Genomic DNA, 17651 nt, shown 5'->3' with positions numbered 1-17651 from the left:
AAGTCTGAGGTATGTCCTGTTACCAGACTGAAACAGAAGGGTAAGGTCTGAGGTATGTCCTGTTACCAGACTGAAACAGAAGGGTAAGGTCTGAGGTATGTCCTGTTACCAGACTGAAACATAACAGAAGGGTAAGGTCTGAGGTATGTCCTGTTACCAGACTGTAACAGAAGGGTAAGGTCTGAGGTATGTCCTGTTACCAGACTGAAACATAACAGAAGGGTAGGGTCTGAGGTATGTCCTGTTACCAGACTGTAACAGAAGGGTAAGGTCTGAGGTATGTCCTGTTACCAGACTGTAACAGAAGGGTAAGGTCTGAGGTATGTCCTGTTACCAGACTGAAACAGAAGGGTAAAGTCTGAGGTATGTCCTGTTACCAGACTGAAACAGAAGGGTAAAGTCTGAGGTATGTCCTGTAACCAGACAGAAACAGAAGGGTAAAGTCTGAGGTATGTCCTGTTACCAGACTGAAACATAACAGAAGGGTAAGGTCTGAGGTATGTCCTGTAACCAGACTGTAACATAACAGAAGAGTAAGATCTGAGGTATGTCCTGTTACCAGACTGAAACATAACAGAAGGGTAAAGTCTGAGGTATGTCCTGTTACCAGACTGAAACATAACAGAAGGGTAAAGTCTGAGGTATGTCCTGTTACCAGACTGTAACAGAAGGGTAAAGTCTGAGGTATGTCCTGTTACCAGACTGAAACATAACAGAAGGGTAAGGTCTGAGGTATGTCCTGTTACCAGACTGAAACATAACAGAAGGGTAAAGTCTGAGGTATGTCCTGTTACCAGACTGAAACATAACAGAAGGGTAAGGTCTGAGGTATGTCCTGTTACCAGACTGAAACATAACAGAAGGGTAAAGTCTGAGGTATGTCCTGTTACCAGACTGAAACAGAAGGGTAAAGTCTGAGGTATGTCCTGTTACCAGACTGAAACATAACAGAAGGGTAAGGTCTGAGGTATGTCCTGTAACCAGACTGAAACATAACAGAAGGGTAAGGTCTGAGGTATGTCCTGTAACCAGACTGAAACATAACAGAAGGGTAAGGTCTGAGGTATGTCCTGTTACCAGACTGAAACATAACAGAAGGGTAAAGTCTGAGGTATGTCCTGTAACCAGACTGAAACAGAAGGGTAAGGTCTGAGGTATGTCCTGTTACCAGACTGAAACAGAAGGGTAAAGTCTGAGGTATGTCCTGTTACCAGACTGTAACAGAAGGGTAAAGTCTGAGGTATGTCCTGTTACCAGACTGAAACATAACAGAAGGGTAAGGTCTGAGGTATGTCCTGTAACCAGACTGAAACAGAAGGGTAAGGTCTGAGGTATGTCCTGTTACCAGACTGAAACAGAAGGGTAAAGTCTGAGGTATGTCCTGTTACCAGACTGTAACAGAAGGGTAAGGTCTGAGGTATGTCCTGTTACCAGACTGTAACAGAAGGGTAAGGTCTGAGGTATGTCCTGTTACCAGACTGTAACAGAAGGGTAAGGTCTGAGGTATGTCCTGTTACCAGACTGTAACAGAAGGGTAAGGTCTGAGGTATGTCCTGTTACCAGACTGAAACAGAAGGGTAAAGTCTGAGGTATGTCCTGTTACCAGACTGAAACATAACAGAAGGGTAAAGTCTGAGGTATGTCCTGTTACCAGACTGAAATATAACAGAAGGGTAAGGTCTGAGGTATGTCCTGTTACCAGACTGAAATATAACAGAAGGGTAAGGTCTGAGGTATGTCCTGTTACCAGACAAAGCCTCTTTTGAAAAAGCCAAACATTGACCCAGAAAATATAAAATACTATCGGCCAATATCTGTTATGTTAGGGGAAGGTCGTGTGACCCACCGTACTAGTTATCCAGAGGTTAGGGGAAGGTCGTGTGACCTACCGTACTAGTTATCCAGAGGTTAGGGGAAGGTCGTGTGACCTACCGTACTAGTTATCCAGAGGTTAGTGGAAGGTCGTGTGACCCACCGTACTAGTTATCCAGAGTTTAGGGGAAGGTCGTGTGACCCACCGTACTAGTTATCCAGAGGTTAGGGGGAGGTCGTGTGACCTACCGTACTAGTTATCCAGAGGTTAGGGGAAGGTCGTGTGACCCACCGTACTAGTTATCCAGAGGTTAGGGGAAGGCCGTGTGACCCACCGTACTAGTTATCCAGAGTTTAGGGGAAGGTCGTGTGACCCACCGTACTAGTTATTCAAGGGTTAGGGGGAGGTCGTGTGACCCACCGTACTAGTTATTCAAGGGGAAGGTCGTGGCCGTGTGACCCACCGTACTAGTTATCCAGAGTTTAGGGGAAGGTCGTGTGACCCACCGTACTAGTTATTCAAGGGTTAGGGGAAGGTCGTGTGACCCACCGTACTAGTTATTCAAGGGTTAGGGGGAGGTCGTGTGACCCACCGTACTAGTTATTCAAGGGTTAGGGGAAGGTCGTGTGACCCACCGTACTAGTTATTCAAGGGGAAGGTCGTGTGACCCACCGTACTAGTTATTCAAGGGTTAGGGGGAGGTCGTGTGACCCACCGTACTAGTTATTCAAGGGGAAGGTTGTGTGACCCACCGTACTAGTTATTCAAGGGTTAGGGGGAGGTTGTGTGACCCACCGTACTAGTTATTCAAGGGTTAGGGGGAGGTCGTGTGACCCACCGTACTAGTTATTCAAGGGTTAGGGGAAGGTCGTGTGACCCACCGTACTAGTTATCCAGAGGTTAGGGGAAGGTTGTGTGACCCACCGTACTAGTTATCCAGAGGTTAGGGGAAGGTCGTGTGACCCACCGTACTAGTTATCCAGAGGTTAGGGGAAGGTCGTGTGACCCACCGTACTAGTTATTCAAGGGTTAGGGGGAGGTCGTGTGACCTACTGTACTAGTTATTCAAGGGTTAGGGGAAGGTCGTGTGACCCACCGTACTAGTTATTCAAGGGTTAGGGGAAGGTCGTGTGACCTACCATACTAGTTATTCAAGGGTTAGGGGAAGGTCGTGTGACCCACCGTACTAGTTATTCAAGGGTTAGGGGAAGGTCGTGTGACCCACCGTACTAGTTATTCAAGGGTTAGGGGAAGGTCGTGTGACCCACCGTACTAGTTATTCAAGGGTTAGGGGGAGGTCGTGTGACCTACCGTATTAGTTATTCAAGGGTTAGGGGGAGGTCGTGTGACCCACCGTACTAGTTATTCAAGGGTTAGGGGAAGGTCGTGTGACCCACCGTACTAGTTATCCAGAGGTTGGGGGAAGGTTGTGTGACCCACCGTACTAGTTAGTCAAGGGTTAGGGGAAGGTCGTGTGACCCACCGTACTAGTTATTCAAGGGTTAGGGGGAGGTCGTGTGACCCACCGTACTAGTTATCCAGAGGTTAGGGGAAGGTCGTGTGACCTACCGTACTAGTTATTCAAGGGTTAGGGGGAGGTCGTGTGACCCACCGTACTAGTTATTCAAGGGTTAGGGGGAGGTCGTGTGACCCACCGTACTAGTTATCCAGAGGTTAGGGGAAGGTCGTGTGACCTACCGTACTAGTTATTCAAGGGTTAGGGGAAGGTCGTGTGACCTACCGTACTAGTTATTCAAGGGTTAGGGGAAGGTCGTGTGACCTACCGTACTAGTTATTCAAGGGTTAGGGGAAGGTCGTGTGACCTACCGTACTAGTTATCCAGAGGTTAGGGGAAGGTCGTGTGACCCACCGTACTAGTTATTCAAGGGTTAGGGGGAGGTCGTGTGACCTACCGTATTAGTTAGTCAAGGGTTAGGGGGAGGTCGTGTGACCCACCGTACTAGTTATTCAAGGGTTAGGGGAAGGTCGTGTGACCCACCGTACTAGTTATTCAAGGGTTAGGGGGAGGTCGTGTGACCCACCGTACTAGTTATTCAAGGGTTAGGGGAAGGTCGTGTGACCCACCGTACTAGTTATTCAAGGGTTAGGGGGAGGTCGTGTGACCCACCGTACTAGTTATTCAAGGGGAAGGTTGTGTGACCTACCGTACTAGTTATTCAAGGGTTAGGGGGAGGTCGTGTGACCCACCGTACTAGTTATTCAAGGGTTAGGGGAAGGTCGTGTGACCTACCGTACTAGTTATCCAGATGTTAGGGGGAGGTCGTGTGACCTACCGTACTAGTTATTCAAGGGTTAGGGGGAGGTCGTGTGACCTACTGTACTAGTTATTCAAGGGTTAGGGGAAGGTCGTGTGACCCACCGTACTAGTTATTCAAGGGTTAGGGGAAGGTCGTGTGACCTACCGTACTAGTTATTCAAGGGTTAGGGGAAGGTCGTGTGACCCACCGTACTAGTTATTCAAGGGTTAGGGGAAGGTCGTGTGACCCACCGTACTAGTTATTCAAGGGTTAGGGGAAGGTCGTGTGACCCACCGTACTAGTTATTTAAGGGTTAGGGGGAGGTCGTGTGACCTACCGTATTAGTTATTCAAGGGTTAGGGGGAGGTCGTGTGACCCACCGTACTAGTTATTCAAGGGTTAGGGGAAGGTCGTGTGACCCACCGTACTAGTTATCCAGAGGTTGGGGGAAGGTTGTGTGACCCACCGTACTAGTTAGTCAAGGGTTAGGGGAAGGTCGTGTGACCCACCGTACTAGTTATTCAAGGGTTAGGGGGAGGTCGTGTGACCCACCGTACTAGTTATCCAGAGGTTAGGGGAAGGTCGTGTGACCTACCGTACTAGTTATTCAAGGGTTAGGGGGAGGTCGTGTGACCCACCGTACTAGTTATTCAAGGGTTAGGGGGAGGTCGTGTGACCCACCGTACTAGTTATCCAGAGGTTAGGGGAAGGTCGTGTGACCTACCGTACTAGTTATTCAAGGGTTAGGGGAAGGTCGTGTGACCTACCGTACTAGTTATTCAAGGGTTAGGGGAAGGTCGTGTGACCTACCGTACTAGTTATTCAAGGGTTAGGGGAAGGTCGTGTGACCTACCGTACTAGTTATCCAGAGGTTAGGGGAAGGTCGTGTGACCCACCGTACTAGTTATTCAAGGGTTAGGGGGAGGTCGTGTGACCTACCGTATTAGTTAGTCAAGGGTTAGGGGGAGGTCGTGTGACCCACCGTACTAGTTATTCAAGGGTTAGGGGAAGGTCGTGTGACCCACCGTACTAGTTATTCAAGGGTTAGGGGGAGGTCGTGTGACCCACCGTACTAGTTATTCAAGGGTTAGGGGAAGGTCGTGTGACCCACCGTACTAGTTATTCAAGGGTTAGGGGGAGGTCGTGTGACCCACCGTACTAGTTATTCAAGGGGAAGGTTGTGTGACCTACCGTACTAGTTATTCAAGGGTTAGGGGGAGGTCGTGTGACCCACCGTACTAGTTATTCAAGGGTTAGGGGAAGGTCGTGTGACCTACCGTACTAGTTATCCAGATGTTAGGGGGAGGTCGTGTGACCTACCGTACTAGTTATTCAAGGGTTAGGGGGAGGTCGTGTGACCTACCGTACTAGTTATTCAAGGGTTAGGGGGAGGTCGTGTGACCCACCGTACTAGTTATTCAAGGGTTAGGGGGAGGTCGTGTGACCTACCGTATTAGTTATTCAAGGGTTAGGGGAAGGTCGTGTGACCCACCGTACTAGTTATCCAGAGGTTGGGGGAAGGTTGTGTGACCCACCGTACTAGTTAGTCAAGGGTTAGGGGAAGGTCGTGTGACCCACCGTACTAGTTATTCAAGGGTTAGGGGGAGGTCGTGTGACCCACCGTACTAGTTATTCAAGGGGAAGGTCGTGTGACCCACCGTACTAGTTATTCAAGGGTTAGGGGAAGGTCGTGTGACCCACCGTACTAGTTATTCAAGGGTTAGGTCGTGTGACCCACCGTACTAGTTATTCAAGGGTTAGGTCGTGTGACCCACCGTACTAGTTATTCAAGGGGAAGGTCGTGTGACCCACCGTACTAGTTATTCAAGGGTTAGGGGAAGGTCGTGTGACCCACCGTACTAGTTATTCAAGGGTTAGGGGAAGGTCGTGTGACCCACCGTACTAGTTATTCAAGGGGAAGGTCGTGTGACCCACCGTACTAGTTATTCAAGGGTTAGGGGGAGGTCGTGTGACCCACCGTACTAGTTATCCAGAGGTTAGGGGGAGGTCGTGTGACCTACCGTACTAGTTATTCAAGGGTTAGGGGGAGGTCGTGTGACCCACCGTACTAGTTATTCAAGGGTTAGGGGGAGGTCGTGTGACCCACCGTACTAGTTATTCAAGGGGAAGGTCGTGTGACCCACCGTACTAGTTATTCAAGGGTTAGGGGAAGGTCGTGTGACCCACCGTACTAGTTATCCAGAGGTTAGGGGAAGGTCGTGTGACCTACCGTACTAGTTATTCAAGGGTTAGGGGAAGGTCGTGTGACCCACCGTACTAGTTATTCAAGGGTTAGGGGGAGGTCGTGTGACCTACCGTACTAGTTATTCAAGGGTTAGGGGAAGGTCGTGTGACCCACCGTACTAGTTATTCAAGGGTTAGGGGAAGGTTGTGTGTTCAATCCGAGTGGTGGACACTTGTTTGTTTTAACCGTCTTAAAACCCATAACAGAGAGACACACATGGTCTCTTCTAACACAGGACCAGTGTACTGAACAGATTGTCAGACCAATCAGCAGCCTTAGAGCTCAGACAACACATACCCCTCCCTTAACACAGACACACATTTTATTATAGGTAAATGAGGCAGTAAAGTAGTGATGTTGTGAAGGACTTTGTCCCATATTTTCACAGGCTGGTTGTCGTGGTTACCAAGATGACGTACTCTTTCTCTATAGGTTCATTATTCCATTACCAACCACACCTCCCTCCCTCTCTCTCTCTCCTTCTCGCTCGCCCTCTCTCCCTCTCTCTCCCTCTACCTCCCTCTCTCTCTCTCTCCCTCTACCTCCCTCTCTCTCTCTCTCCCTCTACCTCCCTCCCTCTCTACCTCCATCTCTTGCTTTCCCACTTCCTACCTCTCTCTTATCCCCTCCCTCCCTCCCTCCCTCCGACCTCTCTCTCCCTCTTCTTCCCTCCCCCTCTCTCTTCCCTCCCTCTCTCTTTCTCTCTCCCTGTTCCTTTCTCTCTCTCTCTTCTGGCCCCAGTGTCTCTCTCGCTCTCTCTCTTTGTCACAATATTCACAAGGCCGCAGGGCCAAACAGATTACCAGGATGTGTACTCCAAACATGCGCTGACCAACTGGCAAGTGTTTTCACTGACATTTCCAACCTCTCCCTGTCTGAGTCTGTAATACCAACATGTTTCAAGCAGACCACCATAGTCCCTGTGCCCAAGAACACTAAGGTAACCTGCCTAAATGACTACCGACCCGTAGCACTCACGTCTGTAGCCATGAAGTGCTTTGAAAGGCTTGTCGTGGCTCACATCAACACCATTATCCCAGAAACCCTAGACCCACTCCAATTTGCATACTGCCCCAACAGATCCACAGATGATGCGATGTCTATTGTACTCCACACTGCTCTTTCACACCTGGACAAAAGGAACACCTATGTGAGAATGCTATTCATTGACTACAGCTCAACGTTCAACACCATAGTGACCTCAAAGCTCATCACTAAGCTAAGGACCCTGGGACTAAACACCTCCCTCTGCAACTGTATCCTGGACTTCCTGACGGGCCGCCCCCAGGTGGTGAGGGTAGGTAGCAACACATCCGCCACGCTGATCCTCAACACTGGAGCTCCCCAGGGGTGCGTGCTCAGTCCCCTCCTGTACTCCCTGTTCATTCATATCTGCATGGCCAGACACGACCCCAACACCCTCATTAAGTTTGTCGATGACACAACAGTGGTAGGCCTGATCACCGACAACGATGAGACAGCCTATAGGGAGGAGGTCAGAGACCTGGCCATGTGGTGCCAGGACAATAACCTCTCCCTCAACGTGATCATGACAAAGGAGATGATTGTGGACTACAGGAAAAGGAGGGCTGAGCACGCCCCCATTCTCATCGACGGGGCTCTAGTGGAGCAGGTTGAGAGCTTCACCAACAAACTAAAATGGTCCAAGCACACCAAGACAGTTGTGAAGAGGGCACGACAAAACCTATGCCCCTCAGGAGACTGAAAAAAGGTGGCATGGGTCCTCAGATCCTCAGCTGCACCATCGAGAGCATCCTGACTAGTTGCATCACTGCCTGGTATGGCAGCTGCTTGGCCTCCGTCCTCAAGGCACTACAGAGGATAGTGTGTATGGCCCAGTACATCACTGGGGCCAAGCTTCCTGCTTACAGGACCTCTATACCAGGCGATGTCAGAGGAAGGTCCTAAATATTGTCAAAGACTCCAGTCACCCCAGTCATAGATTGTTCTCTCTGCTACCGCATGGCAAGTGGTACCGGAGCGCCAAGTCTAGGTCCAAGAGGCTTCTAAACAGCTTCTATCTCCAAGCCATAAGACTCCTGAACATCTAATCAAATGGCTACCCAGACTATTCACATTGCCCCCCACCCCTTTTACGCTGCTGCTTCTCTTTGTTGTTGCACCTTAATAACTCTAACTACACTACCGTTCAAAAGTTTGGGGTCACTTAGAAATGTCCTTGTTTTCCATGAAAACATACATCAAAGGAGTTGCAAAATAAAATATAGTCAACATGTTGACAAGGTTATAAATAATGATTTTTAATTGAAATAATAATTGTGTCCTTCAAACTTTGTATTCGTCAAAGAATCCTCCATTTGCAGCAATTACAGCTTTGTAGACTTTTGGCATTCTAGTTGTCAATTTGTTGAGGTAATCTGAAGAGATTTCACCCCATGCTTCCTGAAGCACCTCCCACAAGTTGGATTGGCTTGCTGGGCACTTCTTACGTACCATACGGTCAAGCTGCTCCCACAACAGCTCAATAGGGTTGAGATCTGGTGACTGTGCTGGCCACTCCATTATAGACAGAATACCAGCTGACTGCTTCTTCCCTAAATAGTTCTTGCATAGTTTGGAGCTGTGCTTTGGGTCATTGTCCTGTTGTAGGAGGAAATTGTCTCCAATTAAGCGCCGTCCACAGGGTATGGCATGGTGTTGCAAAATGGAGTGATAGCCTTCCTTCTTCAAGATCCCTTTTACCTTGTACAAATCTCCCACTTTACCACCACCAAAGCACCCCCAGACCATCACATTGCCTCCACCTTGACAGATGGCATCAAGCACCACTCCTCCAGCATCTTTTAATTTTTTCTGCGTCTCACAAATGTTCTTCTTTGTGATCAGAACACCTCAAACTTAGATTTGTTTGTCCATAACACTTTTTTCCAAGCTTCCTCTGTCCAGTGTCTGTGTTCTTTTGCCCATCTTAATCGTTTCTTTTTATTGGCCAGTCTGAGATATGGCTTTTTCTTTGCAACTCTGCCTAGAAGGCCAGCATCTTTACTGTTGACGCTGAGACTGGTGTTTGTGGGTACTATTTAATGAAGCGGCCAGTTGAGGGCTTGTAAGGCATCTGTTTCTCAAACTAGAAACTAATGTACTTGTTATTTTTCTCATTTGTGCACCAGTGCCTCCCACTCCTCTTTCTCTTCTGGTTAGAGCCAGTTTGCGCTGTTCTGTGAAGAGAGTGGTACACAGCGTTGTACAAGATCTTCAGTTTATTGGCAATTTCTCGCATGGAAGAGCCTTCATTTCTAAGAACAAGTATAGACTGACGGGTTTCAGAAGAAAGTTCTTTGTTTTTGGCCATTTTGAACCTGTAATCAATCCTACAAATGCTGATGCTCCAGATACTCAACTAGTCTAAAGAAGGCCAGATTTAATGCTTCTTTAATCAGCAAAACAGTTTTCAGCTGCGCTACCATACAGCTGAATGTCTAACACTGCCAGAGTAAACCTGTCAGACAGCTGACTGTCTAACACTGCCAGAGTAAACCTGTCAGACAGCTGACTGTCTAACACTGCCAGAGTAAACCTGTCAGACAGCTGACTGTCTAACACTGCCAGAGTAAACCTGTCAGACAGCTGACTGTCTAACACTGCCAGAGTAAACCTGTCAGACAGCTGACTGTCTAACACTGCCAGAGTAAACCTGTCAGACAGCTGACTGTCTAACACTGCCAGAGTAAACCTGTCAGACAGCTGACTGTCTCACACTGCCAGAGTAAACCTGTCAGACAGCTGACTGTCTCACACTGCCAGAGTAAACCTGTCAGACAGCTGACTGTCTCACACTGCCAGAGTAAACCTGTCAGACAGCTGACTGTCTCACACTGCCAGAGTAAACCTGTCAGACAGCTGACTGTCTAACACTGCCAGAGTAAACCTGTCAGACAGCTGACTGTCTAACACTGCCAGAGTAAACCTGTCAGACAGCTGACTGTCTAACACTGCCAGAGTAAACCTGTCAGACAGCTGACTGTCTAACACTGCCAGAGTAAACCTGTCAGACAGCTGACTGTCTAACACTGCCAGAGTAAACCTGTCAGACAGCTGACTGTCTAACACTGCCAGAGTAAACCTGTCAGACAGCTGACTGTCTAACACTGCCAGAGTAAACCTGTCAGACAGCTGACTGTCTAACACTGCCAGAGTAAACCTGTCAGACAGCTGACTGTCTAACACTGCCAGAGTAAACCTGTCAGACAGCTGACTGTCTCACTGCCAGAGTAAACCTGTCAGACAGCTGACTGTCTCACACTGCCAGAGTAAACCTGTCAGACAGCTGACTGTCTAACACTGCCAGAGTAAACCTGTCAGACAGCTGACTGTCTCACACTGCCAGAGTAAACCTGTCAGACAGCTGACTGTCTCACACTGCCAGAGTAAACCTGTCAGACAGCTGACTGTCTCACACTGCCAGAGTAAACCTGTCAGACAGCTGACTGTCTCACACTGCCAGAGTAAACCTGTCAGACAGCTGACTGTCTAACACTGCCAGAGTAAACCTGTCAGACAGCTGACTGTCTAACACTGCCAGAGTAAACCTGTCAGACAGCTGACTGTCTCACACTGCCAGAGTAAACCTGTCAGACAGCTGACTGTCTCACACTGCCAGAGTAAACCTGTCAGACAGCTGACTGTCTAACACTGCCAGAGTAAACCTGTCAGACAGCTGACTGTCTAACACTGCCAGAGTAAACCTGTCAGACAGCTGACTGTCTAACACTGCCAGAGTAAACCTGTCAGACAGCTGACTGTCTAACACTGCCAGAGTAAACCTGTCAGACAGCTGACTGTCTAACACTGCCAGAGTAAACCTGTCAGACAGCTGACTGTCTAACACTGCCAGAGTAAACCTGTCAGACAGCTGACTGTCTCACACTGCCAGAGTAAACCTGTCAGACAGCTGACTGTCTCACACTGCCAGAGTAAACCTGTCAGACAGCTGACTGTCTCACACTGCCAGAGTAAACCTGTCAGACAGCTGACTGTCTCACACTGCCAGAGTAAACCTGTCAGACAGCTGACTGTCTCACACTGCCAGAGTAATCTAATGAAGGAAAAGGCAGCAGGAGAATAGAAGCCTGATGAGCTAAAGGTTTGATTCAAAACGTCAGAAGACTACAAATCCCATGAGGCTTATACAGCACTCGCTTGTTGTATACCTCTGATGATCAAGCTAAATGGGTGCTATTGTTTTACATGGAATAATGGTGTAGGTGTGACTATGCTCTTGAAGAGGGTGAGGATTCTACAGCGCTGTGGGTCTCCTTGTCTACACCTTATGGGGACGTTTGATTGGAAACGACCTGTAGAACAACGTAGTGGAAGGCAGGTGTGTCCCTGTCTGATGACATCATCGTCAGCTGTAGTAGTACTCAGGTGTCTGGAGACAGAGGAGAGGACACACCAGGACAACACCTAAAGAGACAGATAACATCACTCCACCAGACTGCTCTCTAGCTCCTCTTGAGGTTAGAGGAGAGGGGTCAGAGTTCAGAGGTGAGAGATCAGGGGGTTGTGTGTGAGGTCCTATAGTATCTAGTGGGTTGATATTCCAGCTTAAACCCTGTTGTCCTGGTGGGTTGCTGGGTCCGTTGAGTTGACAGTTCCATCTGAAGCAGCATTCCACTGGTCAACAACCTTTTACTTCAGTCGTATCGTATATTTATAAACCCTCTCTCCCTCCCCCTCTCCCTCTCTCCCTCTCTCCCTCTCCCTCTCTCCCTCTCCCTCTCTCCCTCTCTCCCTCTCCCTCTCTCCCTCACCTCTCTCTCTCTCTCTCCCTCTCTCCCTCCTGAGGGCACCTCTCTCTCTCTCTCGCTCCCTCTCCCCCTCTCCCTCTCTCCCTCTCCCCCTCTCCCTCTCTCCCTCACCTCTCTCTCTCTCTCCCTCTCTCCCTCACCTCTCTCTCTCTCTCGCTCCCTCTCTCCCTCACCTCTCTCCTTCTTTCCTCTCTGCCCCTCCTCTCCCACTCTCTCCCTAAACCTTGAAGACTTGTGATCACTTCCTGTTCAGAGCCCTGGGATAAGCTTCCTGTTCAGAGCCCTGGGGAGAGAAGACTGAACATTCACTCTTTTTCTGCTCTATTTTTTTACCACACTCCCTCCCTGCAGAATGTCCTATTATCCAGTAGATTAGATTATAGTCCTGATAGGGTTAGGGCAGGTTAGGGTTAGGGCAGGTTAGGGTTAGGGCAGGTTAGGGTTAGGGCAGGTTAGGGTTAGGGCAGGTTAGGGTTAGGGTAGTTTAGGGAAGGGTAGGGCAGGTTAGGGTTAGGGCAGGTTAGGTTAGGGTTAGGGCAGGTTAGGTTAGGGTTAGGGCAGGTTAGGGTTAGGGCAGGTTAGGGTTAGAGCAGGTTAGGGTTAGGGCAGGTTAGGGTTAGGGCAGGTTAGGGTTAGGGCAGGTTAGGGTTAGGGCAGGTTAGGGTTAGGGCAGGTTAGGGTTAGGGCAGGTTAGGGTTAGGGCAGTTTAGGTCAGGTTGGGGTTAGGGCAGGTTGGGGTTAGGGCAGGTTAGGGTTAGGGCAGGTTAGGGTAGGTTAGGATTGGGGCAGGTTAGGGTTAGGGTAGGTTAGGTAAACAGGTTGTTACCAGGTTTTATAGATGACATTATAGTCGTGATAGGGTTAGGGCAGGTTAGGGTTAGGGCAGGTTAGGGTTAGGGCAGGTTAGGGTTAGGTAAACAGGTTGTTACCAGGTTTAATAGATGACATTATAGTCGTGAAAGGGTTAGGGCAGGTTAGGGTTAGGGCAGGTTAGGGTTAGGGTAGGCTAGGTAAACAGGTTGTTACCAGGTTTATACAGTTGAAGTCGGAAGTTTACATACACTTAGGTAGGAGTCATTAAAACTCATTATTCAACCACTCCACAAATTTCTTGTTAACAAACTATAGTTTTGGCAAGTCGGTTAGGACATCTACTTTGTGCATGACACAAGTCATTTTTTACAGACAGATTATTTCACTGTATCATAATTCCAGTGGGTCAGAAGTTTACATTCACTAAGTTGACTGTGCCTTTAAACAGCATGGAAATTCCAGAAAATTATGTCATTGCTTTAGAAGCTTCTGATAGGCAAATTGACATAATTTGGGCAAATTGACATCATTTGAGTCAATTGGAGGTGTCCCTGTGGATGTCTTTCAAGGCCTACCTTCAAACTCAGTGCCTCTTTGCTTGACATCATGGAAAAATCAAAATAAATCAGCCAAGAAAATACATTGTAGACCTCCACAAATCTGGTTCATCCTTGGGAGCAATTTCCAAATGCCTGAAGGTGTCACGTTCATCTGTACAAACAATAGTACGCAAGTATAAACACCATGGGACTACGCAGCCATCATACCGCTCAGGAAGGAGACGCGTTCTGTCTCTTGGAGATTAACGTACTTTGGTGTATAAAGTGCAAATCAATCCCAGAAAAACAGCAAAGGACCTTGTGAAGATGCTGGAGGAAACAGGTACAAAAGTATCTATATCCACAGTAAAACGAGTCCTATATCGACATAAACTGAAAGGCCGCTCAGCAAGGAAGAAGTCACTGCTCCAAAACTGTCATAAAAAAGACAGACTACGGTTTGCAACTGCACATGGGGACAAAGATCATACTTTTTGGAGAAATGTCCTCTGGTCATCATTATGTTCGGAGGAAAAAGGGGAGGCTTGCAAGCCGAAGAACACCATCCCAACCGTGAAGCACGGGGGTGGCAGCATCATGTTGTGGGGGTGCTTTGCTGCAGGAGGGACTGGTGCACTTCACAAAACAGATGGCATGATGAGGCAGGAAAATGATGTGGAAATATTGAAGGAACATCTCAAGACATCAGTCAGGAAGTTAAAGCTTGGTCGCAAATGGGTCTTCCAAATGGACAATGACCCCAAGCATACTTCCAAAGTTGTGGCAAATGGCCTAAGGACAACAAAGTTAAGGTATTGGAGTGGTCATCACAAAGCCCTGACCTCAATCCTATAGAAAATGTGTGGGCAGAACTGAAAAAGCGTCTAAAGCAAGGAGGCCTACAAACCTGACTCAGTTACACCAGCTCTGTCAGGAGGAATGGGCCAAAATTCACCAAGCTTGTGGAAGGCTACCCAAAACGTTTGAGCCAAGTTAAACAATTTAAAGGCAATGCTACCAAACACTAATTGAGGTTACAGTCGTGGCCAAAAGTTTTGAGAATGACACAAATATACATTTTCACAAAGTCTGCTGCCTCAGTTTGTATGATGGCAATTTGCATATACTCCAGAATGTTATGAAGAGTGATCAGATGAATTGCAATTAATTGCAAAGTTCCTCTTTGCCATCCAAATGAACTGAATCCCCCCCAAAACATTTCCACTGCATGTCAGCCCTGCAACAGAAGGACCAGCTGACATCATGTCAGTGATTCTCTTGTTAACACGGGTGTGAGTGTTGACGAGGACAAGGCTGGAGATCACTCTGTCATGCTGATTGAGTTCGAATAACAGACTGGAAGCTTCAAAAGGAGGGTGGTGCTTGGAATCATTGTTCTTCCTCTGTCAACCATGGTTTTCTGCAAGGAAACACGTGCCGTCATCATTGCTTTGCACAAAAAGGGTTTCACAGGCAAGGATATTGCTGCCAGTAAGATTGCACCTAAATCAACCATTTATCGGATCATCAAGAACTTCAAGGAGAGCGGTTCAATTGTTGTGAAGAAGGCTTCAGGGCGCCCAAGAAAGTCAGGCAAGCGCCAGGACCGTCTCCTAAAGTTGATTCAGCTGCGGGATCGGGGCACCACCAGTACAGAGCTTGCTCAGGAATGGCAGCAGGCAGGTGTGAGTCCATCTGCATGCACAGTGAGGCGAAGACTTTTGGAGGATGGCCTGGTTTCAAGAAGGGCAGCAAAGAAGCCACTTCTCTCCAGGATAAACATCAGGGACAGACTGATATTCTGCAAAAGGTACAGGGATTGGACTGCTGAGGACTGGGGTAAAGTCATTTTCTCTGATGAATCCCCTTTCCGATTGTTTGGGGCATCTGTAAAAAAGCTTGTCCGGAGAAGACAATGAGTCCTGGGTCATGCCAACAGTAAAGCATCCTGAGACCATTCATGTGTGGGGTTGCTTCTCAGCCAAGGGAGTGGGCTCACTCACAATTCTGCCTATGAACACAGCCATGCATAAAGAATGGTACCAACACATCCTCCGAGAGAAACTTCTCCCAACCATCCAGGAACAGTTTGGTGTCAAACAATGCCTTTTCCAGCATGATGGAGCACCTTGCCATAAGGAAAAAGTGATAACTAAGTGGCTCGGGCGAACAAAACATCGATATTTTGGTTCCATGGCCAGGAAACTCCCCAGACCTTATTCCCATTGAGAACTTGTGGTCAATCCTCAAGAGGTGGGTGGACAAACAAAACCCCACAAATTCTGACAAACTCCAAGCATTGATTATGCAAGAATGGGCTGCCATCAGTCAGGATGTGGCCCAGAAGTTAATTGACAGCATGCCAGGGCGAATTGCAGAGGTCTTGAAAAAGAAGGATCAACACTGCAAATATTGACTCTTTGCATCAACTTCATGTAATTGTCAATAAAAGCCTTTGACATTTATGAAATGCTTGTAATTATACTTCAGTATTCCATAGTAACATCTGACTAAAATATCTAAAGACACTGAAGCAGCAAACTTTGTGGAACTTAATATTTGTGTCATTCTCAAACCTTTTGGCAACGACTGTATGTAAACTTCTGACCCACTGGGAATGTGATGAAAGAAATAAAAGCTGAAATAAATCATTATCTCTACTATTATTCTGACATTTCACATTCTTAAAATAAAGTGGTGATCCTAACTGACCTAAAATAGGGACTTTTTACTTGGATTAAATGTCAGGAATTGTGAAAAACTGAGATTAAATGTATTTGGCTGAGGTGTATGTAAACTTCCGACTTCAAATGTATATGTTTTTGCATCTGAGCTCCTAGAGTGTGTTTTATTGACAGACGTGGATCTTAACAGTATATTATGTTGGGCTGTGTGTTTTATTGACAGACGTGGATCTTAACAGTATATTATGTTGGGCTGTGTGTTTTATTGACAGACGTGGATCTTAACAGTATATTATGTTGGGCTGTGTGTTTTATTGACAGACGTGGATCTTAACAGTATATTATGTTGGGCTGTGTGTTTTATTGACACACGTGGATCTTAACAGTATATTATGTTGGGCTGTGTGTTTTATTGACAGACGTGGATCTTAACAGTATATTATGTTGGGCTGTGTGTTTTATTGACAGACGTGGATCTTAACAGTATATTATGTTGGGCTGTGTGTTTTATTGACACACGTGGATCTTAACAGTATATTATGTTGGGCTGTGTGTTTTATTGACAGACGTGGATCTTAACAGTATATTATGTTGGGCTGTGTGTTTTATTGACACACGAGGATCTTAACAGTATATTATGTTGGGCTGTGTGTTTTATTGACACACGTGGATCTTAACAGTATATTATGTTGGGCTGTGTGTTTTATTGACACACGTGGATCTTAACAGTATATTATGTTGGGCTGTGTGTTTTATTGACACACGTGGATCTTAACAGTATATTATGTTGGGCTGTGTGTTTTATTGACACACGTGGATCTTAACAGTATATTATGTTGGGCTGTGTGTTTTATTGACAGACGTGGATCTTAACAGTATATTATGTTGGGCTGTGTGTTTTATTGACAGACGTGGATCTTAACAGTATATTATGTTGGGCTGTGTGTTTTATTGACACACGTGGATCTTAACAGTATATTATGTTGGGCTGTGTGTTTTATTGACAGACGTGGATCTTAACAGTATATTATGTTGGGCTGTGTGTTTTATTGACAGACGTGGATCTTAACAGTATATTATGTTGGGCTGTGTGTTTTATTGACACACGTGGATCTTAACAGTATATTATGTTGGGCTGTGTGTTTTATTGACACACGTGGATCTTAACAGTATATTATGTTGGGCTGTGTGTTTTATTGACACACGTGGATGTTAACAGTATGATATTATAGTCATAATAGGGTTAGGGTTAGGGAAGGATAGGGTTAGGACAGGTTAGGGTTAGGCTCAGGATAGGTAAACAGGGTGTGTTACCATGGCAGTATAAAGTGAACTTTCCATTTTCTAAGATGATTTAACCTGTTATGGCTGCAAGGGGCAGTATTGAGTAGCCAGTTAAATTGTGCCCATTTCAAACGGCCTCGTACTCAATTCTTGCTCGTACAATATGCATATTATTATTACTATTGGATAGAAAAAACTCTAGTTTCTAAAACCGTTTGAATTA

General features: G+C 46.9%; 1 protein-coding gene across 1 annotated transcript in view; it reads right to left on the bottom strand.

Annotated features, from left to right (window-relative positions):
• Nucleotides 1–17651, bottom strand: part of LOC129827335 (adapter SH3BGRL-like) — a 112392-nt gene that overhangs the window by 51684 nt on the left and 43057 nt on the right. The gene's annotated exons all lie outside the window — the stretch shown is intronic.

Source organism: Salvelinus fontinalis, chromosome 29 (genome assembly GCF_029448725.1).
Source record: "Salvelinus fontinalis isolate EN_2023a chromosome 29, ASM2944872v1, whole genome shotgun sequence".
NCBI lineage: Eukaryota > Metazoa > Chordata > Actinopteri > Salmoniformes > Salmonidae > Salvelinus > Salvelinus fontinalis.
The sequence above is the reverse complement of the archived record's forward strand: the minus strand, read 5'-3'. Positions and strand labels throughout refer to the sequence as shown.